General features: G+C 43.6%; 1 pseudogene; it reads right to left on the bottom strand.

Annotated features, from left to right (window-relative positions):
• Window positions 1-2,347: 2,347 nt before the first annotated feature.
• LOC102739475 (SUMO-activating enzyme subunit 2 pseudogene) lies at window positions 2,348-3,946 on the bottom strand (annotated as a pseudogene).
• Window positions 3,947-27,626: the final 23,680 nt, after the last annotated feature.

Genomic DNA, 27,626 nt, shown 5'->3' with positions numbered 1-27,626 from the left:
TTTCCAGATTTTTGACAATGAATATGTATTACTTTCACAATTAGAGTCATAGATTCTGCCAATACATTTATTTAAAAAAAAAACATAGTCATTTGAACGGATACCAAATGGGGACATCTGTGTGAATTTTTACCCCTAGATCCATCCCAGTTATTCTAAATGACAACCCCATTTTCTGCAGGCAGATATGGCTCTCCCATACTACCACTGAGAGGTCAGTGGGTCTGTTATATAAGAGTTGCATATGGCAGCAAAGAGGGAGGTTTCGCATGAGCCTTTGTGTTGGGCTCTGCCTCTGAGCTCCAAGCCCTTCAACCACTCCTCTACATATTCTGCCATCGGGAGGTATGGATGAGATCCCCAAGACTACTGTTTGGAGATTTGCTTGAAGGACTCACAGAACTCAGAAAAGCTGTTATATTCATAGGTACAGTTACTTAGAGCGAAAGGACACCACAAAGGAAACCTGCAAAGAAAAAAGGTGTATAGGGTGCAGTTCGGGAGAAACCAGGTGTGAGCTTCTAGTTGTCCTCATCCAGTGGAGTTGCATGGATACCACTCAATCCCCCCAGCAGTGATTCATGACAACACACATGAAGTATTGCCAACTTGAGCCTTGGTGTGCACGGTTTGAGGGGTCAGTCATGTAGGCATAGAGTGCTTGTGTAACTGACCTTAGCTACTCAGTCTCCAGCCTCCCCAGAGTATAGCCCAGGATCCCAGGCAAACAAAAATAGGCATTTACCATATATCACATTGTTAACATAGACTGTCATGGCCCTGGACCCCAGGTATGCAAAGATACTCTTCTTAGGTAGGATATTCCAAGGGTTTACAGGTTATCTCTCCATAACTGGTTAAGGACGAATCCTTTCTTTCTTCCCTTCTTTTCTTTCTTTTTTTAAATTTTATTTATTTATTTGAGAGAGAAAGAGAGAGAGGACATGCGGCATGTGAGCACAAGCAGGGGAAGGGGCGGAGAGAGAGGGAGAAGCAGACTCCCCACTGAGCAGGAGCCCAGGGGATGGGGGCTCCATCCCAGTAAGAGTGAGTCCTTTCTTTGAAATGTGCAGAGTTTGAGTACCCCAAGCCTGCCTAGCTAACCTTTTACTGCACAGGAGATGAGGGGTTTTACGAGCTTGGGCCTAGTTCCCTTTTGTCTGAATCTCTTGGATACTTAGGGCTTTCCTATTTTTCACCCCTTTTCTAGATCATGGGGCAAAGCCTGGTTTTGTTCTCCTCATGACTTTATACACTCTCTGAGGGCCTGGTGGAGGCAGGATTCCACGTAGGACCTTGGGTTAGCTTGACATTCTCATGGTAAATATTTTGTATCTCTGAAGCCGTGTCCCTGCTCTTGTCTTCCCACAGGTCTCTGTGAGACCCCTGGAGATGGGCTGCACTGGCTGTGTGTCTGCTTGGGTTAGGGTTTGGACAAGTGATGGCCTATACTGGCTGCCACAGCTCTGCCCACGCAGCCCCGTGTCCCTCCCACAGCTCTGCCCACGCGGCCCCGTGTCCCTCCAAACCTGGGCCCAGTTCCTTTCTCCTAGCATGCCTTGTGATGAATGCCACTATCTTGTAAAGTAACTTACTCCCTGCTGGGTGCAAATCTTTAACATACATGAAAGTGCTGTGTGAGGTTGATGAGAAGTTTTTTTTTTTTAACAAGTATGCAGATGCCATTTATTTGGTTCATAAGTACAATATAGTCGTAATTGAGTTTTACAAAACATCAAATATAAATAACCCCAAACTGTAACAATACACAAAAAATGGCTTCGTACACAGACACGCCAAGCAGTACAAGCTGAAAACTTGAGTAAAATTAACATTGTTTTACATGAATATACATAGTGCCAGCTAACATTTAAAAACAAGTTTCAGTGCATAGCACTTGATACTTTTTTGAATCTGTTTCAGTCAGTTAAGATTATGAAAATGGTTAGATCTAGGCTAAAAAAAAAAAATTCTTCTAACCAAAAATAAAGGCATACTATTTATAACCGAGCATCAACTTTACTAAACTAAAATATTTTAAAACCGTTAAATGATACCTAAGGGTATTGACATTAAAAGGCAACATGCATCGTGTTGTTTCATCTCATGACTGGTCATGCACACACTTTGTTCAAAGGGTTTTAAAACCATATTCCTACTTTCAAAACAGCATACTGCAATGTTTCTAATTGTTCTGGCAAAATGAATGCTTTTTCAAAGGGAGCAGAATCATCTTTAAGTCACTGGTGTCAATTTTTTCCCTTTGGAACAGAGCACATGACAAATAATCTGGTTCTGCCCAGATGATCTACTACAGCAAGAGGGTTCTGTTTAGAGGCATTTCTGTTCAATCTAAACCTATAACATCATCAGGCTCTTCTGTCTGTTCTGTACGTGACCTCTCTGCACTGATATTCTTTTTCTCATCTAATTTCCTCTCTCGACTTCTCTCTTCTTCACTGATGTCAACAGCATCTGAAGGACCTTCTTCATCTGAATCAACCATGAGCACATCATCTTGCTCTTGTGCAGTGGATGTGGGTGTGGAAGGCTGAGCTCCAACATCACTGCCATTGGTTATGCTTTTGGCAGCATCTTCAGCTTGTTTGGGCCCCATGTTTTCTGGGGCATCACCAACAACTTCAAATTCAACACCCTTCCCTAGGTCCTCACTATGAGGGACGTTGCTCAATGAAGCATAGTCCTGAAGGAAGTCATCTGCTTGAAGCAGGCTCCCATTTCCAATTCCAAATTCTGACAGCTTTTTGTGATTATTAGCTTCTGTCTCTCCCTCTTCTGAAGATATTAGGATTGTTCCTCTCCCGTCTTCAATGTGGACATCTGGTGCTACCATAGCAAAATTTTCTTTTACTATCTTATCCTGTAATGTGAGAACAGTCACCTCTGGCTTGCTCGCACGTAATGTAACAATTAGGGTTGGGAGGATCTGGTGCACAAGGCACAAGAAACTTATTTCTAGGGTTTGGTTGATTATTCAAACAAATTGTTCTACACTGGTCTATTTTTCCTGCAAATATCTTGAATCCCTCTAATACTATTAACCCAGCAATCACTGCATTAGTTGTAGAGATGGCAGGAATAATGTCCCCTGCCATTGATTTTATATCAAATCTGCTCTTCATATTCGCACTGAAAATATGCATCCTGAGGTTTGCAGCAGAGGTGACAAAAAGCATTGCAGATGGGTCATCCTTGTCCCATATGAGCTCAGCTCCATCCCCTTTTTCTGCTAAATTAACTCTCGAAGTCTCAGTGCTCTTTGAAAAAAGATGTGCATAGCTCTTTACATCTAGAACCTGCTGGTCTTTCAGACCTAACTGGGGTTCATTTTGTTGATCTGATGGATTGGTTTCTTCTCCTTGACTTTGTACTTCAGCCCTGTCCAATGGAGGCTTACTTTTCCATCATAGTTTGTCCATTGTCGACAGATACTGGGTATCATCTTTAAAAAGTGTGGTAAAAAGTTTAACCAGATCATTCCTTAGTGGAAATATGTTTAATGTCACCATCTTCATTAGATACTCTGGCTCTGGCTTCAGCTTCCACTGGTTCCCAGGAAGCTTCAGGTCAGCTCTGTCAGGGGCTACTTCTTGATCAGCATCTTCTTCTCCAAACAGCTGGTTGAACAAATACTTTACCCAAACGATGCAAAAAATAGGTTCTGAAGGTATATTGTGAATTTTACAGCCAGGAAAATTTCTCTGGGTAGGTTTGGGCTGACATTTATAACACTCAGTTACACCCTTTTTGATGGTCATTACTTGCCCAAGGTAACCCACTTTCAAGAACATCAGCTGCCAGACACATCCTATTAACATGGTTGTGGGCAGCTCTGTTGTCTAAAGCATTCATAGCCAATATTCAACAATATAAATTGTTGAAAAAGTTCCACATTATAGTCAGGGTTCATGATGCTGTTGGGTGAAACTGTAGTACACTTTCTTTGGCAACCTGGGCCTTTGAACTTCCAACACGTTTCTTTTGAAACAAAAACTGTCTGTTGAGGTTGCTAACATTGATAGTATCCAGGTCGTAGTGGGAGAAGCTGGTGAGCGCGTGGCTTTTGAGGAGCTCGCAGCCAACGCCACCCACATCCACCAACAGCACCTGGCCCCTGGCCACGGCCTTGACCAGCTCCTGGGGCCTGATCACAAGTTGTTTTTTTGAGAGGGATAGAGAGACAGAGTGAGTGCGAGCGTGTGTGAGCAGGGAGGGGAGGGGCAGGGGGAGAGGGAGAGGGAGAATCTTAAGCAGGTTCTATGCCCAGTGTGGAGCCTGACTCACAACCCTGAGATCATGACCTGAGCCAAAACCAAGAGTCGAACACTTAACTGACTGAACCCCTCAGGGGCCCCCTGATCATGTTTTAATGAAAGAACCGGGAGGTAGTCATTAAGAAAATATTAGGCAGTATAGCATTTTGGGAAGAATGACAGCTTTGAATTCAAACAGGGCTGAATTTGAATCCTTGCTTAGCTATTTCCTAGTTCTATGAACTTGAGCAAGTTGTTTGCTTTCTGAATTTTTTCATCTATAAAATGGGATTATTAAAATTGGCTGTGGTTATGATTAGAAATAACATATGTGAAGTGGCTAGCCCAGTATCTGGCATATGGTAGGCTGCAGTGAATAGTAGTTACTACTACTATTATTTTGCTATGATAACAGAGTAGGCATTTCTAGATCAAAGAAGGTAGTTTCATCTGGGACATATGTTCAATTTGGAGCATTCCACTCTAAGATTCTAAGATGTGTGTGTGTGTTTGTATGTATTCATGTGAGTGTGTATGATTGAACATTAGCAGTTTTTCCAAAGATGGTGGTCAGGAGGGCAAAGAGTCTGGAAAATATGTCATATGAAGGAAATGGGGATATTTAACTTGGAAAAAAGAAAGCTTAGCTTGTACTGCCTTTAAATATTTGCTAGTTATCATTTAGAAGCAGAAGTAGACACGTGTGGTGTAGAGATCCAAAGGAGCTGCCCAATAGGTAAACTCTAGGAAGGCCAGACCCTGCGAGAAACCATTCTGGCTATCTAACAATTAGAGCTGCCCAATAGCAGAGTGGGTTGTCTCAGCATTGTCCTGGCCCTGGAATTATGCGTTGGCAGATGTATGATTTGTGTGTACACAGAGATTTCCACTTTGGATGGGAGCCTGGCTGAGAATGAACTCCAAGGCTCCATGTCTTTAGTGGTTGTCTTGCTCATTTTTCTTGTTACGATCCTGCAGGAGGCACCACTCATAAAAGGCCCCTTGATATTAAATACCATTATAACTTTGAAGGAGCTGCAAATGCTCACGGAATGTGGAAAGTGAAGTCTTCTTCCCTTATACCTAGTTGTCTCCCTAGAATGAAATTTCAACTTGGTTTAGGAGAGAGTGTCCCAGCAAGTGTTTCTTTTCAGAATGATTAAAGTCTCTGGGCCTATCCGGACTCATTCATTTTAACTATTCCATTTCCCAAGAATATCATCTCATTACTTTTTCAATGACCCAATATTTTCTGTACAAGTGAATGAGTCCAGAAAGTCATTTGAGCCATTGATTATTTTTGGTGACCTTCTGATCTGTTCTGAATCCCTTTTCTTTTAATTTCCATTTATGTCCTCCTGTCCTGTCATCTGTTCTGAGCTGAAAATAGTAACTTGGCATGACCTTATTATCTACCATTTAAGATTTTATGGTCTTTGGTTAAATCTCATCTTAATAAGTGTTGCTATGTGTTGCTAGACTGTAGTTGTTTTGTTTTGTTTTTTTGTTTTTAAGGCGGCACTTTGCAGCTCAAATCTGTTATCACAGGACTAATTTTACCACCCTTCTGTAAATATGCCAAAATTTCACTTCATCTTTTTGATAAGAGCTGGCTTCAAAGTCAGCCTTAAGAAGATATACCTATTTGCTTAGAAACAAAGAACACTCCTATTTGAACCTGTCTCCAAATCTGTTTGTGAAAAAATTTGATTTACATGGGATTTAAAATGCCACTGGGCAGGGCAACATACTAAGTGGTATTAGTTAGATCTTAAGGTGGCTGAAGTGATCAGTTCCTTTGCTAGGAGTACATTTTAATGTGGGAGAAGAGAGAGGGCAATAGGATAACTCTGGGCACTTATTTGGCCAAACAGTATTCTTTTAGCAAATATTTATGGAATGCCTGGGTATGATTTGGCAGTAGGATATGGAAATACACACCAAAAAGACACAATAGTTGACTTCAAGGACGCCCTGTGCAGGGGAATGGGTCTGTGCATTAAGACACATGGGAAAACATAGAAATGCAAGTTTCAGAGCCTAGAAGACAGACTTCAGATTTTGAGAAGAACAGGATCTGGGTGGCCCAAAGTTGCTTTTATACTCAGAAGTGGGGAGAATGAAGACAAAGTGGTAGAAAAGAATAATTTTCCTCCAGTTCTCTTGGATTTTTTCACTGAGGAGTAACAGTTTTAGACTTTTTAAAAAGATCTATTTATTTATTTATTTGACACACAGAGAGAGAGAGAGAGGGTGGGGGGAGAGTGTACAAGCAGGGGGAGCAGCAGAGGGAGAGGAAGAAGCAGGCTTCCCGCTGACAGGGAGCCTGATGTGGGGCTCAATTCTAGGATCCTGGGATCATGACCTGAGCAGAAGGCAGACATTTAACCGACTGAGCCACCCAGGCACCCCCTCTTTAGATTTTTTTTAAAGATTTACTTATTTGAGAGAGAGACACACACACAAAGAGCAAGAGCAAGCACAGCGGGGATGGGGAGAGGGAGGGAGAATCGCAAGCAGACTCCCCACTGAGCATGGAGCTGTCATGGGGCTCAATCTTATAACCTTGAGATCATGACCTGAGCTAAAACCAAGAGTCAGAGTCTTAACCGAATGCACCACCCAGGCTCCCCTAGATTTTTAATTATCTATTATGTTCTATCTGATTGGGCATTACTCAAAACCCATGCAGTCCTTTGAGGTTTGGGCAGGACTTCTGATGTCCTCAGGGCCTGTCTTTGTTGGCAAATCCAGTTTAAGAGAAGACAGCACATCGGCAGGAAAGGAAAAGACTCCCCTTTCTTCATGGCTAAAGCCCTTCTCCTTCTCTGTGTCACCAAGTCCTTTTAATGTTTCCAGGCCCAGGTCACATTCCACCTTCCCCGACACCATCTCTGAACACCCAGCTGGACTTGAGCTCTGCTTAGCTGCAGTGCATTCAAGCATCATTCTCCAAAGCTCTTCTGTTGTGCTTGGTACTCCCTGCCTGGCATTGGGAGCTGTCCATTCCTATTTAGGGTGGAGGTTGGCCATGATCATGTCACCCTCATCACTCTCAAATACTGGGAGAAAAACTACAAGGTGACGGTGCTGAGGATATCAGAAAAGACAACATTCAGACCTGCCCTCTGTCAAGGGCTTGTAATCTAGTACAGTTTCTCTCCAAATGAGGTTGGCTGGTATTAACTGAGATTTATGAATTCTATAAGAATTGTGTTTTTCTTTCAATAATAATAAAGTATTTTTATCAACTCTAACGACTGAAATTATATTTTGCAATGATAATTTGCTACTGATAGATATTTCAAAGAATAAGAATGAAACTTAATACCCATGTATGTAACATAATAAAATAAAATAAAAAGAATGAAGCTTAAATTGAGGTTTTGTAGATAACCTCTGGGGTCAAGAGACTATCATTTGGGGTCAAGAGACTATCATTTCTCCAAAAGAAGTCCTTATATTACTCAAGTTTGAAGGACGTTGGTTTAGTTGATTTCATTCATTCATTCAATAAACATTTATTGTATGCCTATGTGTTATGTGCCAGGCACTGTGTCAGGCACATGAACAAGTGGTTAAGACATGTTCTAGGCTCCAGAATCCTAAGTGCTGTTACTGACTTACTAAGTAACACCTTCCACATGGGCCAAACCATCAATTTCTCTGTGCTTTGCTTTCTCCATCAATAAAATAAAGGTAAGAGTATCTTACCTATTTCTGTCTCTGCAGAGGTGTAGAAAAGCACTCTGGGATTAAAAAAAAAGAACCCTACAAAGAATTACTTGTATCCAAACTTGGTGTTTCCAAGTCAGCTGCAAGTGCTAAATCCACATTTCTTCCTACCTCCCGCTAGTCTCAGTGGGAGGGATCTGGGGCCCATGGAAGGTCTCAACCAACTCTAGCAGAAGTGGGTTCTACACTGCAGAGCAGATTTTTCACAAGAGCTATTTTCAGATTTGTTTATGCTGTCACCAACCTCCAATTTCACATTTCACAAACTCCCATGGGGCTGAGGAGTTACTCCCTAGGAATCTTCTCTGCTTTAGCAGGAACTCAAGGGCAGCGTGCTCATGGGTCTGGTGTTTAAAGAACAATCTGTCACAAAGCTAAGGGGCTTTTTACTCATTCTAACACTGAACACTAAATAAACGCCAGACTAGACGGAGACATAACCTGGGACCTTTTTACACAGAGTTAATATGAATAGCCATTAAAGTGGCACATTTGCAAACTCACACCCACTGAATCAGTTCTTGTTAAAAATGCCTAACTATCAGCATTCAGTGGCAATGCAGTCAGCAAGGACTACAGCATGACACTTGGACATGTCAGAGTCGATCTCTAACAGGGCCACTGCCCTGTGAGGCCTCTACTACTGGAGTAGCAGGTGGGATGAACTTTGCTTTAAAGGGATGAATTCCTTTTTAAATATTCTGACAGATGTGGATATAGGATCATTCACTCCAGTTGTGCAAGTTTTTCTGATCCGGAGCATCATAACCAGCAGTTTCCAAAGCCTCCATGCCTGGAGCCAGACCTCCGGGAGTAACTAAAATACATCATTTGTGGACACAGTGGTAGACACTGGGTGGTCCTATCAGTGGCTGCTCTGTGTGGAGCAAGAACTGCTAGGGACTTTGGGTGGGGGTGGGGGTCATCAGACCTTTATTTATTCAGCCAGTATTTATTGAGGGTCTACGTTGTGCCGGACACCACACTACATGCCAGAGTACAGGTGGATCAGAGACAGTCCCCGCCTTATAGAAGCTTATGTCCAGGTGGAGAGCTTGGACAAGCGAAAAGAGGCAATTCTGATAAAGGGCAGTCGGAGCGATACAGGCTGCCTGACCCAGTCTTGGACGGTCAGAAAAGGCTTATTGGAGCGTGGGTGTTCAAACTGAGAGCCTGAGGATGTATAGGAGTTAACAGGTCAGTTTGAGGGAATGGTAAAGTGTGCCATGTCCCAAGGTGTGGACAGCACGTCAGGTTGGAAACTTATTTTATCTTTATTGTTTTAGAGATTTATTTATATATATGAGAGAGAGAGAGGCAGAGAGAGAATGAGAATCCCAAGAAGACTCCCTGCTGAGTGAGGAGCCTCACGCAGGGCTTGATCCCTGAGATCACGACCTGAGGTGAACCCAAAAGTCAGACACATAAGCAACTGAGCCATCCAGGTGCCCCTGGAAACTTATTTTAGATTGGCTGCTCAGAGAGTACAAGATGGTAGGATAAGAAATGAGATAGGAGGAATGAAATCCTTGATTACATTGCCTCCTAGTTATTCTTCCCTGCACTCCTTCCCCCCAAAAGACATGGCAGGTACATCTGTGTGAGTGTGTGTGTGTGTGCGTGCACACGCACAATAAAAAAAAAAAACACAAAACCTCAAGTAACCTTTTCAATTGAAATGTTTAGTTTGTTTGGTTGGAGGCTATTTAGAAGTGAAGTGATGATCTCTTTGCTTGCTCCAAGTCAGGCTGGGGAAAACATCACCTGTGAGGCTAGTTATCACAGGGGCTGTGACCTGGTATTTGCCAAGCTTCCAAATTCTCAACCAAAAATTCAGTTTTTAAAGAAAGAAAATTACCATTTCTATACCTCTGTATAGAAACAGAAGGAACTATGCTGGAGGGATGCTAGGAGCCAGTCTCATATGTGAATGCAAGAACAATGGGAGGGATGGTGATAATAATGCAGATGGGCCTGAATTCCAACCTGGACCTGAGGCCAAGGATGGGTGTGAATGTGAGTTTGGGGCCTCTTGGCAAAGAAATGATTAGCAGGGAGGTTTTACTGTACAAATATTATAAATAAAAAATTACATTCTATTTTCTTTCTCTCTGATTAGAAAAGATACATGTTCAGTATAGATGATTTAGAAAAATATAAAGGGAATTTAAGGTTACCTATAACGTTCATCCAGAGGCAACCATCGATAACAGTAAGTGCATTTATGTTTGGTCACATTTAAGTGTAGGTATGTTTTAAAAACAAAATTGGGAACCATATACTTTATGTACTATTTTCTGACTTGCTTTTTCACCTAGACTGTATTAGGAATATTCCACATATCTTTATGGATTCTTTGATGACCTGTTATGTAGTGGATGTATGGCATTCTGTTATATACTATAATCCAGCCAATCAATGATTTTTTGGACTTTCAGGCTATTTCCAAATTTTGACTCTTATTTATTTTCTTGTGATGAATATCCTTTTTATTAATCTTTCTGCACATTCCTCAGCCTTCTCTTTTTTTTTTTTTAAGATTTTATTTATTTATTTGACAGAGAGAGACATAGCGAGAGAGGGAACACAAGCAGGGAGAGTGTGAGAGGGAGAAGCAGGCTTCCCGCTGAGCAGGGAGCCCGATGCTGGACTCGATCCCAGGACCCTGGGATCATGACCTGAGCCGAAGGCAGACGCTTAACAACTGAGCCACCCAGGTGCCCCTCCTCAGCCTTTTCTTAAGACAGTACTAGAAGCAGAGTTACTGGATCAAAGAATGTGGTTTTTAAAACTTTTAAAAAGATATTTATTTATTTATTTATTTATTTATTTATTTATTTGTTTGTTTGTTTGTTTGAGAGAGAGAGAATGAGAGACAGAGAGCATGAGAGGGAGGAGGGTCAGAGAGAGAAGCAGACTCCCTGCCAAGCAGGGAGCCCGATGCGGGACTCGATCCTGGGACTCCAGGATCATGACCTGAGCCGAAGGCAGTCGCTTAACCAACTGAGCCACCCAGGTGCCCAAAACTTTTATTACTAAATTATTGTTCAGAAAGTTCATGCCACATGGCATGTTCAGACAGGTGTAAGAGAATCCTCAACAACACTGCATGTTATTAAAGTTTGTTTCACTGGTTTGTTTCTGTTAGAAATAACATGCAATGATGGGTCTGTGCACTGGGTATGAGGAGCTAGGGTTTGAGGTCTAAAGATTCCAGACCCTACTTTTTTACAACACACTCTAAATTAACTGCTAGATGTGAAAGTGCTTCGTTAACTCTACGAGACACACAAATACAAGGATATGACTGTGGTTGTCATGTCCAGCTGAGTTGAGTCGAGCAAAGCTGCTGCTGAGATGCAGTCCGGTGTAGTAGAAAGAGTACTGACTTGTACCAAGTCTTTGCTCCAGTATTTACTAGGTGTGTGATTATGTAAGTCAGCTTAAAATGCTATTAAAGATTAGGTGGCTTAAACAATAGACATTTATTTCTTACAATTCTAGAGGCTGGGAGATCCAAGGTGTTGGGCTGATCCAATTCCTGATGACAGCTCTCTTCTTGTTTTGTGGGGGGGCTGCCTTCTTGCTGAGCCATGTGGCTGTCTCCTATCTCTTCTTGTGAGGGTACCAATCCCATTCATGAGGGTTCCACCATCATGCCAAATTCCCTTCTAAAAGTCTCACCTCCTACTATCATCACATTGGGGGTTAAGGGCTTCAACATATGAATTTTGGGGAGACACAAACATTTAATCCATACTGGTAAACTTGGACAATTTATTTAACACCCAGAGGCTCAGTTCCTTCATTTGTGAACTGGGAGAATAATGCCCACTCAGAGGGTTTTTGTAAAAATTACATTATATAATGTGTGTACATGTAACAGGTACTCAATCAAAGAGAGTTATCAGCCCTAATTACCAATAGGTAATCACTTTTTATGTTTCTGGATATTACTTAGAGGGATAATCTGTTTAGAAACAAAAGTGGAGTCCACCCCTGCACAAACAAAGCCTTTAAAAATTATTGAGAAATGTACACACACACACACACACACACACACACACACACTTAGCTGATATAAGAACAATAAAGGGGAAAGGGATTTCAGCCTTTGTTGAAGGTGTACTGTTTTAGGTTCCTGGACCTAATTCCTGTGTGTGTGTGTGTGTTTGTGTGTGTGTGTGTGTGTGTGTGTGGTGGGGGGAGGGGGCGGGAGGCCTCCCACAGAACACCAAGAAATTGTTGGACACCAGGAGGGTGTCCAAGAATTCAGCTTAATTCTGACACTATCTACCTGGAGATAGCATCAGATTCCACAGGCTAAGGGGTCAGTCCTATAAGACTGGCTCCCCCCACCTGCACGCCCCCCGACCCCAGGAGTGGGTGGTCAGATGACAGACACACGTGCTGGTTGTCACCTGGACTTCTGACTGACTGGCTGTAAATCAGAGGCTCCCATGACCTCCTCTTTGCATTTGACTAATTTGATAGAGTGGCTCACAGAACTCAGAGAAATATTTTACTTCCTAGATGACCGTTTTATTATAAAAGGAACTGCCAGATGGAAGAGATGCCCAGGGCAAGGTGTGGGGAAGAGGTGTGGAGCTTCCACTCTTCTTGAATCTCCACGTGTTCACCAGCCTGTAGGCTCTCCAAACCCTATCCTTTTGGGGTTTTACGGAGCCTTCATTCCACAGGCATGACTGATGAACTCACTGGCCATTGGGGATTGAGCCAAGCTCCACTACTTCTCCTCTCCCCGGAGGTCAGGGGGATTGAACTAAAGATTCCAAACCTCTCCTCACCACGTTGGTTCCTCTGCCAACCAGGCCCTATCCTTAGGTGGCCAAGGGGCATTCCGGAAGTCACCACATTAACGTAACAAAAAAGCCTTGATCACTCTTATCTCTTAAGAAATTCCTAGGGTTGGGGCACCTGGGTGGCTCAGTCGGTTGGGCAGCTACCTTCGGCTCAGGTCATGATCCCAGGGTCCTGGGATCGAGCCCCGCATCGGGCTCCCTGCTCAGCAGGGAGCCTGCTTCTCCCTCTCCCTCTGCCTGCCGCTCTGCCTACTTGTGCTCTCTCTCTGTTAAGTAAATAAAAATCTTAAAAAAAAAAAAAAGAAATTCCTAGGGTTTTAGAAGCTCTGTGCCAGAAACAGGAGCAAGACCAAATATGTATTTCTTATTATAAATCACAATATCACATGTACCCTGGGGTGTAGTGAGGGTCCAGTGGTTGATTATCATTGTCATTTCTCCAATGACTCCTGTGTTTTGCTTTAGTATTTTTTTAAAGACACTGAAGAAATCCAGAACTCTGAGGGTTCAGGCTAATCCTTGGCAAACACTGCTCACAGGCACACAAAGCAACATGATTTCAGTTTCTACATTCATTTTCATATTCATTTTCAATGACCCTGATCGAAAAATTCCTTCCTAGAACTTCATTTGGGCCTTACCTCTGACCTGATTCAGTGCTCAATGTCCAGACTCTCTCCTTTGCCCCTTTCCCCGTCCACTCACCCGCTGCCGCTTCTCCTTGCTTTCCTGATGCCTCAGCCGCAGCTAACTCCAGAAACATTTTTCCTCTTTCTCTGCTCCACAGGCCGCCCTCTTCCCCTCATCATTTCTCATTTCTCACCGCGAAAATCTCTCCTCTCTCTCTTTATGGCTTCCTGAGACCTGAAAATAGAAGTAATTTAAATTTGGCAATTATGACGACAATGAAACACCTTTTGTGAGAAGTAGAGTTTAAAATGCAGGGGTTTGCTGCTCTGGAAATCTTACTCTCTTTCCGCCTTCATTTTGTGGACACCCCTGCGGGGTGCTTCTAAGGGCACTCCTGACCCATTTGCTGAAACCCGAACAGGCAAAGAAAGGGTGACTTCTCCACCTGCAGGGGTGAGGTGGGGTTAGCCAGAGGTACGAGGTTCAGGTTCAGCCTAGCCTCTTCTACCTAAAATGAGCTTCCTAGCCCCCCTGTGGAATCTTTGCCCTCCCACACTCCACACCCTGCACCCGGACCGTTCCTTGCTCCAGTCACGTGGTGGCATTAGGTCGCTGGAATCACGGAGTGGGGGGGTTGGGGGTGTAATTTCTCCTCTGCCAATGACGAGATGAGTCACCTCCTATGGGCTGCTCATGGCAACCTTCTTCTCCATGCTTGAAGCTGGCCCTCCTGAGGTCTTCACCCCCTCTGTTATGAAGTGCCTTGAGCTCTCCAAAAGTCAGCAGCAAATGTATTAGTGCATATTAACATCCTACTTTACTGACACACAACTAGGCTACCACTTAAACAACCGGCTCCAAATCTGCTAAAATCGGGTTTCAGGAGGAGGACATGGGAAGCATGTAATGTGGAGCCCATCTCCCGACAGGTGCCATCTGTTCTCATTAGAGTGATCTAGCAGCTTCAGCTGGGGAGGGAGGGGCCTCCAGGTGCTCAGAAGGAAGCCTGCTCGTGCATTATCCTTTCAGAGACTTTACTTTTATGTTTGGTTTAGTTTTGTTTTTGTCTGGCAGGCTGAAAGAGAGCCTATCCTACTTTCCAAGAGAACAATTGCTCCAACATGGTAAGAAATTAAGTCCCTGGGGAAAAAAATCTCATTTGAGAGGGCTTGTAATGGCTCCTTGACCACATGCTGTGCTGCCCGATTTATAACAGAGAAATATTACGCAAGTTGGGAACCGAAGTTGGTGTGCGCAGCCATTGCTTAAAAAGGGATGGATGCTTCTTGGGGATAGTGATCCTCCCCCCACGCCCCCCAGCATTTATTCAGTCTGTAGAAAATCTGTCTGCCAGGCTCCCACTCCTCCAGTCAAGGAAGAGCTAGGCCCATTCATTGTCCTCTGCATGCAGAAAGTGATAATAATTCCTCTGAGACTTAACGGGGCTCAGGAGAATGTGAATGAAGTTCCGCTGGTGATTGGAACTGCCTTTTATGCATCTGTGCAGGGTTATCCATTTCACAGGTGTTTTCTATTGCCAGCCTGTGGGGATGGCCACTGAGTCAAAAATACATGACCACGAAGGTAGGCCTTTTGGAGGTGTCTTATATCACATTTTGGGAAAAGCAGGGGAAATAACATGAGCATTTGGCCTCAAATTTGAAATGATCTTTTCCCAGATCTTTTATTAAAGACTTTGCCTGCAAGGTCGAACTAAAGCATGACACCAGGTCTCCCGCATATCTTCCTCCTACCTTGGGGTCTCTTTCCTGCCTGTCCCCTCCACCTCTTCCCAGGCTGCTCTTCTGCCTCCCATCAAGTGCTTGGTTTGTGTCTCATGTCCCGTCCGCTGATTCCTGTTAAAATGTTAGTCCATGTTAGGACAGCCTCAAGGGGGGATATTTGTATTTTAATAGGTAGCTTGAATATGGAAGAGCTTCAGACTAAAGCAGTGAATCCTCACGGGGGAAGAGAAAGGCAATTTTGGATGGGGTGAGGGTGTGTGAGATCTGAAACAGGATCAAATCCTACTGTGTATGTTCTAAGATGCATTGATGTAGCCTCTGAGCAGAAGTCAAAGACTGAATGAAAGGTGTTTCTTTCTGTTCCTAACCCTGGGAACAAACAGGGGCTGCTGTGGGAGCACCATCAGCAGTGACCGTACTATTATGAGTTCAAATTTAGCAAATAAAAGTACAAGACGCTCAGCTACGTGTGCATGTCCAATAAACAATGAATACCTTTTTTTTTTAGCATGAATATGTCCCATGTGATACTTGGGACATATTTATGCAAAAAAATTGTTGTTTATCTGAATTCAGATTTAACTGGGTATCCTGTAGGTTATGTGGCAGCCCACTACCACACTAGCCTGTTGTTAAAAAATAATTTCTAAAAGAGATAAAATCATAACTCCTATACAAACATAAAATAAACATGTGCCAAAGGCTTTTATTTTATTTTTTTGGAGGGGGATATGAGGGGTAGAGGGAGAGGGAGAGAGAAAGAGAATCTTAAGTAGGCTCCATATGCAGTGCAGAGCCTGACACGAGGCTTGATCTCACAATCCTGAGATCATGACCTGAGCTGAAATCAAGAGTTGGATGCTTGGGGCACCTGGGTGGCACAGTTGGTTAAGTGTCCAGCTCTTGGTTTTGGCCCAGGTTGTGATCTCAGGGTCCTAAGGTGGAGCCCCTTGTCAGGCTCTGTGCATAGTGCTGTGCTCAGTGCTGCTCAGCATAGAGTCTGCTTAAGACTCTCTCTCTCTGTCCCTCCTCCCTGCACTCTCTCTCTCTCTAAAATAAATAAATAAATCTTAAAAAAAAAGAGTTGGATGCTTAACAGACTGAGCCACCCAGATGCCCCTGTCAAAGATTTTTTTTTTAACTCATTGATTAATGAGAGAACCAGTAAGATGTGACAATTGGTTCAAAAGAGAATTCAGCACCCACATAGACACACATATATATACAGACAATCAGAAAATGCTGAAATGAATTAGTTAATAGAGGCAAAGCTAGCCATATTCATAGGGCAAAAATCAGTTGCACATTGGGCAAAATTAATTTGCATTTCTCTGGACAAGAGACTTGGGCATTACTCTCAGTTTTCTACAATTTGCGATAGCTATAAAACAGGTCAAAGATAATGAAGGCACAGAAAACTAGGAAAGGTGTGTTAGAATATCCAGTACTCACTTTTGCCTATTTTAAAGTCTTTTACAATTTCTCCTGACAGTATCATGATCTTTCCTATCTCAGGGCCTTTGCACATGACGGTTCCTTAGTAATCTTGTATTTATTGTGGATTATCTCAAAGATCATTACCTCTGGGAATTCCTTTCTGACCCTCAATCTGGGTTAGATTCATGCTTTACAACGTAGGAGCACGCGTCTTTCATTAGAGTATTTATGTCAGTTTTGAATTTGTGCTTTTTACTGAGGTCTATAATTCCTTGCAGGAGCTAGCCTCTGTTCTCATCAGCTTCCTCTTTAATAATTATGCTCTGGTTGTACTTTTCTTCTTTCTGTTACTTGACCATAACAAGTTCTTCCCTGCCACAGGGACTTTGCACCTGCTGTTCTCTGTGCCTGGGATTTTTTTTCTCTTGGCTTTTGCATGGCATGTTTCTTTTTCATCGCTCAGGCCTCAGTCTGAATACCACAGAGGCCTATCCTGATCATCTTATCTAAAGATGCTTCCCTCCCCACCCTTACTTTCTATCCCAATGGAACCTTAGCACAAATCAGAATCCCCTCACAGGCCTGTTAAAACAGAGATTGCTGGGGTCTACGCCCAGGGTTGTGATTCAGTAGGTCTGGGGAGAGGCATGAGGACCTGTGTTTTAATAAGTTCTTGGGTGATGCTGCTGCTGGTTTGTGCACCACTCCTGGTGAAACAATGCTCTGATTATTTTCTTTCAAAACATAACATTATTTCCTCCCTTTTACTGATTTTCTTTCTGTCTCCCACACAACTGAAAGCTCCACATGGGGAGGGGACATTGATGACACTATTCTCTGCTTTATCTCCGGTACCAAGGGCAGTGCCTGGTTTATAAAAGATGTTCGATAAATCCTTGTTGAATGAATGAACCATTTTCTCTCTTCTTGTTCTGTCTCATTACAAAGGGTTTGTTCACCAAAGAACTGCTGAATTCAGGTGCTGACACTAAGCCTAAGGGATTGGCTTTCATCACTAAGGTAAGTTTGTGGAGGAGTGGTCTTGATAAACCACACCAATATCTGATCAGTAACTTGTATAAAGACCAGTGTGTGTTGGGACCTGTGTTGTCACATGCACTTCCCCACCTCTCTAGGGTCAATGTCATTAACCCACAGTTGGTTGGATGACATCAGGGCTTTGGGTCTTGTTGGCAGGGTCTAGACTGACGTGGGTTTTGCTAAGACCAGTGCTATGGTGAGCAATCAGAAGATGTGGGCAGGTAAGTGTGGGGAGGGCCTTGTGCATTGGCCTCAGGTGTGTCTCCCCATTGAGGCAGCTTGGGAAAAATAACAGGGAGTAAGGAGCAGGGTCATCCCTCCTCTAAGCTGGGCTATAAGGAGGTGCTCTTACATCTTTTGTCTTGGCATCTTCTTAAATGTATTAAGGTCCTTTGCCCTTCTGGTCCTTTGCTCACCTGGGCCTCCTGATGCCAATATTTTGTTCCAAAGCCCCCAGTCCAGGCCTTAGAGCCCAGCCTCAGGCTCTTCCTCCCCAGCAGCCCTCCAGGTTCTGGCTCATTCTCTTCTACTCTCTTCTTTATCATTCCTCTAGGCTTTCATCTTACCAGGTTAGTGGTAAACTCATGCACACTTGAGAGTGAGAGAGAGACAATATGGCATAGTGCTTAGTCCTTGAAAGTATGTGCTTTGAAGTGAGCCCTAGATTCTAATCTTATTCCTGCTAAATACTGTGTGTCCTTGAGAAAGTCACTTAACCATTCTGTACTTCAGATGATGGGGATGAAAATAGCACTAAATCAGAGGGTCGTTGCAGGTATAAAAGAGATGATACTTGTAAAAAGTTTAGTACCTGTGCCTTGTAGCTGCCAGGATAATGGCCTAATACTCCTTTAGGAAAATAGCTTTCCATTTTAATGATGGACTTTGGTTGATGCATGCTTTGACTGCAAGAGTCTTTGCAGGTCAGATGTCTGGGGGCCTTCAGACGATAGCATGCTAGCAGATGCTCATTCTCTGTGTGGGTTAAAAGAACCCTCTGCAGACCTAACTGGGGGACAGAGCACTAGGGGACTTGGCCATTGGCTCTGGTCCTAAGAAAGAAGCCCTCGCAACTGAGGATAAGATAATAATAGCAATGTTGTATTCAGGAGCATTGCTTTAAATAATCCTTCTCCTTAATAGCTTTGCCCCTGGCGTGTGACAGGTGTTTACATTATTAAGTAAAAGCGTTTAAACAGCGACCTCCTTGGTATAAGGGTGAAGGAGATTAAAATCCAAGCAGTGTTCCAGCCATTTAAATCAATGAGACTTGTCAGATCTGTAACACATGAGCTACTTAGAGGGCGCAGGCACCTATTGTTTTTGAGGTTCAACTAATATCTCAATATGCTAGTTCCTTCAAATCCTGGCCGGGCCCTGGGTTGCTCATTAAAGGCTGGTCTGGCCCCAGCTTCTCTGCCTTTGGAACCAGCATTATTTTATAGTTGCCTAAATGTGCACCAAGTAGTTATGCTATTAGGGAAGATCAGAACTTGGGTTGATTTCTGCTTAGAGAAATGACCTTTCAAGGAATCCCAATGCTCAAGTCCCTTAGCTCATCAGAAGCAAAGACCATGAATGCTATCTCCTCCTCTGCTTGACTTCACCCAGTCTCCCTCTCTTGAGCTGGGTTCTTGTCTTTAGCCAGAGCACTGGCAACCTCACGTCCGCCAGCAGGATTGGGGAACCAAGTCTCTGAGACCTAAATCTTGTTTGTTTTTGTTTTTAAACTTCATGCTACCACCTTGCATTGGAAATTTTTTTTCTAAAATTAGACTTTGTTTCAGTTTCTAGGGAACATTTACACGTGCATATGTGTGATGGGAAGAACATGGTCCAGCCCAGTTCATAGCCATGGGTTTCACCTGATTTTGGCAGACACCGAGTCAACACAAACATAATCGAGCATGGCCCCGGGGCCCGGAAGGGCTGCACAGATGCTAGGTTATAAACATGTGACCAGGAGTGACTGACTATGCACACAGGGGATGCCTGGGGCTCAAGCCCCTTGTGGGGTCACCCCAACCTGGGGCCCGTGTCTGTGTCCCCCCCAGTGGGTGGCAAGCACCTGCTGGCACATATGCAAACTGGTGGGTCCTGGCAGACACGTGTCATCTGTCCACTGAGAGTTGCGGCAAACCCACCATATGACTCAACACTCAGTCAGGCTGGCCACGAAAGGAACTACATGAAGGTAGGGCTACATGGCAGAGTTTACTTACTCCTTCCAGTTGCGGCCTCATGTGTGGGCCTGTCCCTGATCCCTGAGGGACTGACTGCTCAAGCCTTGGCTTTGGATGTGCAGGTCCCGCAGAGTGTGAGGAATTTCCTTTCCGGATGGTCTGAAGGGCTTTTTCCCAGGTGACCTGACTTGAGGAGTGTTCTCTGCTTCAGAGGAAAGCCCGCCTTCTACTCATAGCAATGACATAAGGCCACGGCCTCTAGTCTTTACAGAACCTCTTTGTCAAAATGCGACATCAAAGACTTCACCATGAAAACGTGATATGTGCAAAGGAAACATGGCCACTCTCAGTGTTGGGACCAGCTGTGTGGGCATTGCCTCGGAGCATACTAGAATCGTAGCATCTCAGGACCCCAGAACAGCTGAAACAGAATCTGCATCTTAACAAGCTCCCCAGTGATTCATGTGTATGCCAAAGCCCGAGAAGCACTGATACACACAAAAAGGCTCTCTTTGTCCACATCATCCTCTTGTCCACACAGCTCTCTCCACCATGGGAGACAACTCTGTCGAAGCCTGGCTCAGGGAAGAAAGTCTTGTAACATCCCTGTTCCCTGGAGCTGAGGAGGCAACATGACCTCTGTGGGGTTTTTCTGGATTGTGGGCAGAATGACGGGGACCTTCTGCTCAGATAGAGCAAGGGGATAATGAGACCATGTCATGACTTGGAGACCACCGCACAAATTAATTTGCTTCTTTCCATAATCGGGGTCAGTACCTCTGACATCATCCTACCAAGAGTGTGTAGGCCTCCAGGGGGCCTGGAGCAAGACCATCGCTGAGGCAGCAGCCTCCTTTAGGAAAAAGCCCTAGTGAAGTAGTCCAGGGAAAAGTACAGGGAAGCCTCCCAGACAAGGCAACACTTACTCAGGTTATTTCTGTCAAAAGTCCATTCACTGAAAACAAGACCTCGTGGATGTTCGATTGCTTAGTCAGTTTAGTCTCCACAGCTGCTTGGAGGCCACTGGTGAATGCAGTCTTGGGTGCTAAAGGAATTCAGGTATTTATCCATAGAGGCAGTAGAGACCCTCATATCCTCCACTTGCTAGCTCTGACTGGAGGCAAGGGATTTCACTTCCCCAACCTTAGTTTCTGGATTTTAAAATTGATTATCAGAATGGTACTATCTTATGGGTGTGTTGTAAATACAAAGCTTATATTGACTCTTCACAGGAGGTAAGAATTATATTTCATGGCCTGGGTGGCTCAGTCAGTTAAGCTTCTGCCTTCAGCTCAGGTCACGATCCCAGGGTCCTGGGATTGAGTCCTGCATCGGGCTCCCTGCTCAGCGGGAAACCTGCTTCTCCCTCAGCCTGCTGCTCCCCCTGCTTGTGCTCTCTCTCTCTCTCCCAATCTCTGACAAATAAATAAATAAAATCTTTAAAAAAAATAATTATATTTCAGGAGTGGAAGGAATCTCGAAGTCGCCGTATGGAAAGGGGATGAGAACAGAAGAACCACAAAGAGAAAAGCCTCCTCTCATTTTGCCAGAGCCCCAGATTCCAGCTCTAGGTCTGTCACGGCGGTCCTGAACAAGTGTAACTTCCCAGGGCCTGTGAGGAACTCTAGACAAAATGTGAGCGAGGAGCAGGCGTGTGATGGTGCAGGTCAGAGTGAATGGAGGGGAGAGATGTATATACTTATTGTGGCAAAGTATCAGAAGATCTGAGGTATCGTATCAATAGAGTGGGAAAATAATATGATGGTTGATTCTTGATGATCACTATTGTTGGGAAGGAGAGCCACACAGCCAAATACCATGGCGTGTATTATACATGCCATGTTGTGGCTTGGAAAGGTGGCTCACTCAGATGGGCTCATGTGCCCCCATGTGCTGCCCCTCTGTTGCTTGACCCTGCCTTTACCTCCCATGGCTGGCAGGGTGCCAGGGGCAGAAGAGGTCCCATCACAGAGAGGATTTTCAAGAGCCACCAATACACTTGCCAAGTACACGTACTTTCTAAGGAATATTCATTCTTGCTGCTCAATTCCTGGTGCTTAAGTAGAGCAGTGTTTTCTACCAACAAATCATTTCAGAGGGGGAGATCTTATGACCTTGTAAATATGGCATCATGCATTTGAATATTTTATTCTGGAAGCTAACTGCTGAAAGCAAAAGTTAAATTTTTTTTTTTTATCTCCCCTCTGTTTTATCTCTGGGAGAAGCTAAAAATATGGAGAGGGTTTTCATTTGGCAGCGTTGAGCTTCCCTTTTCTCATCACTGTCCCTTTGATCTTCTATTCTCTGTGTTCAGGTTCTCCTTTGTGCCCACCTGAACCATGTGAAACAAATCATCTTAATTGCTTCGGGCCTGGCTTCTTCCTCCAGTTCTCATTTTTTGAAATTCCTGCGATGGTTACCAAATAAATCTGCGAAGGGCTCTAGCCCTTGGAAAAAGCACGGAAGGCACCTGCAGCAGCAAGAGGAATTTCAAAGTTAGTTAAAAGGCACAGGAGGAGTGAGGGAATTGAATGAACCTCTCTGGTTTTCAGCCTGTAGATGTAGTGCTGACTATACTCCAAGTCCATGTTCATTGCAGGGCACAACCTCACACCTTTGCTTGTAGAAGAGAGAATAATTAATGCTGTGTCTCCTTGGCTTGGTACCCAGAGCTCTGCTTCTGTCAGCTGTGTCCCCAATACTGGAGGAACACGTACCCTGTGAGAAAGCCCAAGTGGGCAGAGAAAGGGGAAGGAGATGGTAGTGTGCTCTCACCGGCTGGGGCTCCCTGGCTTAGCCAGTAGGAGGCCCCAAGCAAGGCCTGGGTAGCAGGAAGGTGGGCAACTCCAGGGACCTGTCACTGAGTTGGAGCCGGGTTTCGTGCGGCTGCATTTTAAGTGGGCCATTCTGAATGAAGACCCTCTGGCAGAGAGGTGCTGAGGCAGGCTAAGCTGTTGATCCTGTGCACTGGGGGGTCCAAGGGGAGGTAATTAGGAGCAACGAGCTGAAACTGCTGAAAAGAAAATGTAAGCTGTGCAGCATAAAAACCTTCCTGACAGTGATGTCTATTAGCCCATGGCATCCTCTCCTAAGGGAAGTTGCGAAAGACCCATTACTGGAGGCATTCGAGGGGGCCTGGTAACACCCGGGAAGAGGGGAGGGGGTATGCTGGGAATGGCGTTGCTCCTTCTCAGGGCTGGGGCCCTACCAGAGGGGCCTGAGGCGAATTGCTTGGACCCCCACCCCTTCAGTCCTGTTGGAAGAGCCACTTAACACAAGCTCTTTCAGCAGGATCATTTCACCTTGAAGTGATTTTTGCCTCTGCAAAAGGAAGGTGCTGTGCATGCATGTCTGCAAATACACGCAGCACACCCCACAGCTCCTCAGGTGTGTGTGTGGGGGACTGCTGGGTCCAATCAGAGAAATTTTGAAAACAAAATTTTCACTGGTTGGGTGATGGTTTGCAAAATATTTTTGAGGGAGTCTTGTTTGAAGCAGATAGATTTACTCATCTAGCACACTTTTTAAATCACAGTGATGGGGCGCCTGGGTGGCTCAGTCGGTTAAGTGTCTGCCTTTGGCTCAGGTCATGATCCTGGGGTCCTGCGATCGAGCCCTCATCGGGCTCTGTGCTCAGTGGGGAGCCTGCTTCTCCCTCTCCCTCTGCCTGCCTGTCTGCCTACTTGTGATCTCTTTCTCTCTCTAAAATAAGATCTTAAAAAAAAAAATCACAGTGATGAAACAGCTTTGTGTCTACCAAATAGAAGGTGTCACTCCTCTACCCCCTCTCCCTGATGGCCCCGGGGTCCTGGTGGACTTTGGAGGTCACCCAAGTGACCAGGAAGTCGCTTTTCCTGACACAACCATCACTGCTCTCTTTCTTTACATGGTTCTAGTCACAAAACACAGTAGTGCGTTAAGCACCCTAGGTTGATGAAATGATTAGACTTGCCCCCACCCCCAGGTCAATGCTTTATACTCTCTTCCTTTATACCCCTCCTTCCCCTCCTTTAGAAGGGCTTCTGGCAGCTCCAGGCCAGGCAACTGCTTAGAATGCAAAGCTGGACTAAGTAAATAGCTGGAACTTGTCGTTGCTTTGGGCGCCAGCTCACAGTTGATTCTCCAAGGCCAACAGTCCTGAAGCCTTGTTGATAGCTTTATGCAATACTGCTCATGTTCACCATCTCCATCTTATGTTGGATGATCAAGGGCTCATTTCAGGATAATAACGATTGCGTGACCTCCCTGTCTTTCTACGTGTTCATTCAAACCAATCCTTCCACCATAGCCGGGTCCATCTCTGCAAATTACCTTTTCATCACAATACTTGTGCAAAACTTTTCAATGGCTCCCCATGGCTTTCAAGGCAGAGTACTGGGCTGAATTACACATCCTTTTCTGCCTATAAAAACAGTTGGTTCTGGTAATATTTTGAGAGATTCACACCTATTCATTTCAGGAATTGACTAGGATTGACAATAAGAACTGGCTATTTGTTTTTTCATGATTTTTTAAATTTTAAAATATATCTAAACATTCACATTGATAATCAAGTTACATTCTGAATCCTTTATCTTTTTAAGCACAGCCTCTTCTAAAGGATGAGTGGTTGGAGTAGAACAGTGGTTCTCAGCCCAGGCTGCATGTCAGAATCATTTGGGAACTATTGCAAATTATGGATTCCTGGGTCTGAATCTTTGGAAGTGGGGTCTGGGTATCTCATTTTCTAAAGAGATCCCCAAGTGTTTTAGACATGCAGCCATTGTTGGGAATTATATTAAGTTACCTGTAAGACTATCATTTCAGATATTCTTGGTTCTCTAATTCTTACACTCTTCCAGGTCAGCTGAATACTTCCTAGCTGGCATAAAATTGGATCCTTTTAGTTAGGGTCGAGATACAATATTAGATCCAAATTGACACTACTTTTTTGTGGCCACTATAACTCTAAACAAGATTTTAATTTCCTCTGATTCCTCCCCTGCCTCTCCACCCAATTTAGCCAGTCTACAAACATTCATTGAGCACCTACCATATGCCAGAGGCCACATTCTAGACACTGGGGAAAGATACAAGGGTGAGCAGGGAAGACAAGGAACCGGCTCTCATAAAACATTCTAGAATCAGGTCCAGATCAATATGAATCTCCTCTTTGTCTTGTTTGACTCTTTTCCCTAAGCTTTCAACCATTTTCTTCTGGCTACTCATTCTCATTTCATACCAGGGCATCAATATAAAGTCCACTTTTATACTTGGTTACCTTTCATCTATAGAAAAACACTAAATTAGATAAGAAACAATAATTGTGGAGTACAGTATCTAAAAGGATTCATGGTGTTTTCATAACAGGAGGGATCAATATCCTTTTATAACTAAAAAGGTTAAGGAATCTAACCATTTGGATGCATATATTTTGTTCTATGTATCCATATATTTAACACTAAGTCGTACTTTCTACTGGTCGTCTGTTGTTGCTATCAGCATTCACGTAGTCTCTTGTTAAATGTTAGGAGACATTTATTCTCTATTCCTATATTATGTGTGTGAAATTTTTCAGTGTAATAATCCTAGCTCTTCTACCTCCTAGTTCCTCTCCCTTTACCCCAAGTGGGGGAAGAGTGACTTACCCGATAGGTGAGTTTTGGTGCAGTGGCTGAGCTCTTTTTCCTCTTCTGATGTCACTTATCAGTATGCAGAGAAGATTCCGTGCTTCTCCTTCTCATAAATCTGATAGGGACAGGCCCCTGTGGGAGACTGCATGTCTGTGATGGGGCAGATTCATCTAATTCAGGAATGAGCAAGCCCACTTGGTTAACAGACCTAAACTCATGTAATAAAGGTAATCTTTTGGTGCTTATCTGGCTCCTGGGTCCTTCAACTGGTTCCAAGGGTGGGGCATTGAGCCTCCTCAAACCCCAAAAGTAACCATACATTTCCCCTCTAAAGAACCACCTTCTCCCACTTAGTTTGGATTAAATGAAACTGATTCCACACATGACACCAAAATTAGTTCCCCCTGGCTACAATGATTAGTTTAAGGATGAGCATATGACCCCCTAATCAATTCCAGTGAGCCACAGTGATGTTTTCCTCTTAGAGGTACTCTTGATCTGCTGGGACCTAAAGAGGGTACAGGGGTTAGAACTGTCATTTCCATTCTGTCCACCATGAAGCTGAGAGATGGAGAAAAACAGTCCTGATGACATTGGTTGAATTCAGAATTCAGCCGTGACTGAAGCTAAGTATGCCTTTAGACTTTTTATTCTAAGTGAAACAATAAATTCTCTTTTTGCTTAAGCTAGTTTGGGTAGCTTTATGCTACTTGCAATGGTAAATGAGCCACACTTCATTTTATTATCACATTGTTAGTTTTGATTGATTTTAGAAGCCCACAGATCACCTCTATAACTCACTTTAGATCCCAGGAGCTAGAGATGACTTTAGAAGGTATTAATTTACTACAGGGAGAATAGTTAGTTTATAATGTCACAATATTAATTATTTTAGGCACTTTTCATTACTTATTTCCTTTGCCTCTTTTTTTGAAACATAATTTGATAGGGTATTGGACTCTGGTAAGTCTTAATCTAAAACTTTCAAAATGAAAACACCTTATATTTTCCTTCTGATTAACTGGAGAAGAATGAATCTTGTTTTCAAGTTATAATTATCAAAATAAATATCCTCAAAGAAACAACAAACTCTTTGCGGAAGTTACTTTAGCTACTTATCAAGATAAAAGACTAGAATTTTTTTTTTTTTTTTACTGGGAATTCTGGTGAAGGTTAAATATAATCAAAAGGGTGTTGAGATTTGGATGAGCAAGAAGAAGGGAGAAGAGCCCTCTGGTAATGGGGAAGGAAGTTAGCAGAGGAAGAGCGAGCCACATTCATAGCTGCTGAGATGCAGATGTACACAAAAATAGGTGTTCTCCCTTCCATTTTGTAAATTTTTAGTGGGAAGTGGATGTCCTGCCAGGAACTATGTTTCCCAGCATTCTCTTCATGTAGATATTATCACGTGGCTAGTTTTCACCAATAAAACGTTGAATGGCAGTGATATGTGACACTTCTATGACAAGGCTTTTATTTTATTTTTTTAAGATTTTATTTATTTATTTGACAGAGAGAGATAGAGAAGGAACACAAGCAGGGGGAGTGGGAGAGGGAGAAGCAGGCTTCCTGCGGAGCAGGGAGCCCTACGTGGAGCTCGATCCTAGGACCCCAGGATCATGACCTGAGCCGAAGGCAGATGCTTAATGACTGAGCCACCCAGGTGCCCCAAGGCTTTTAAAAAGTAGACTGATCAGCTGTACAAACATTTTTCTAGATACGTCTCCTTTGGCAAGCAAAAATGAACTATTGGGACTACACCAAAATAAAAAGCTTTTGCACAGTAAAGGAAACCATCAACAAAACAAAAAGACAACGCACTGAATGGGAGAAGATATCTGCAAATGATATATCCAATAAGGAGTTAATACCCAAAATATATAAAGAAATTGTACAGCTTAACATCAAAAAACAAATAGTCTGATTAAAATGGGTAGAAGACATGAACAGACATTTTTCCAAAGAAGACATACAGATGGCCAACAGACACATGAAAAGATGCTCAACATCACTAATCATCAGGGAAATGCAAATCAAAACCACAAAATAATTTCAGAATGGCTAAAATCAGAACAGAAGAAACAACAAGTGTTGGAGAGGCTGTGGAGAAAAAGGGACCCTTGTGCACTGTTAGCGGGAATACCAA

This window comes from Leptonychotes weddellii, chromosome 2, assembly GCF_054177405.1.
Source record: "Leptonychotes weddellii isolate Sample4059 chromosome 2, ASM5417740v2, whole genome shotgun sequence".
Taxonomy (NCBI): Eukaryota; Metazoa; Chordata; class Mammalia; order Carnivora; family Phocidae; genus Leptonychotes; species Leptonychotes weddellii.
This window is presented reverse-complemented; position numbering and strand designations above follow the sequence as displayed.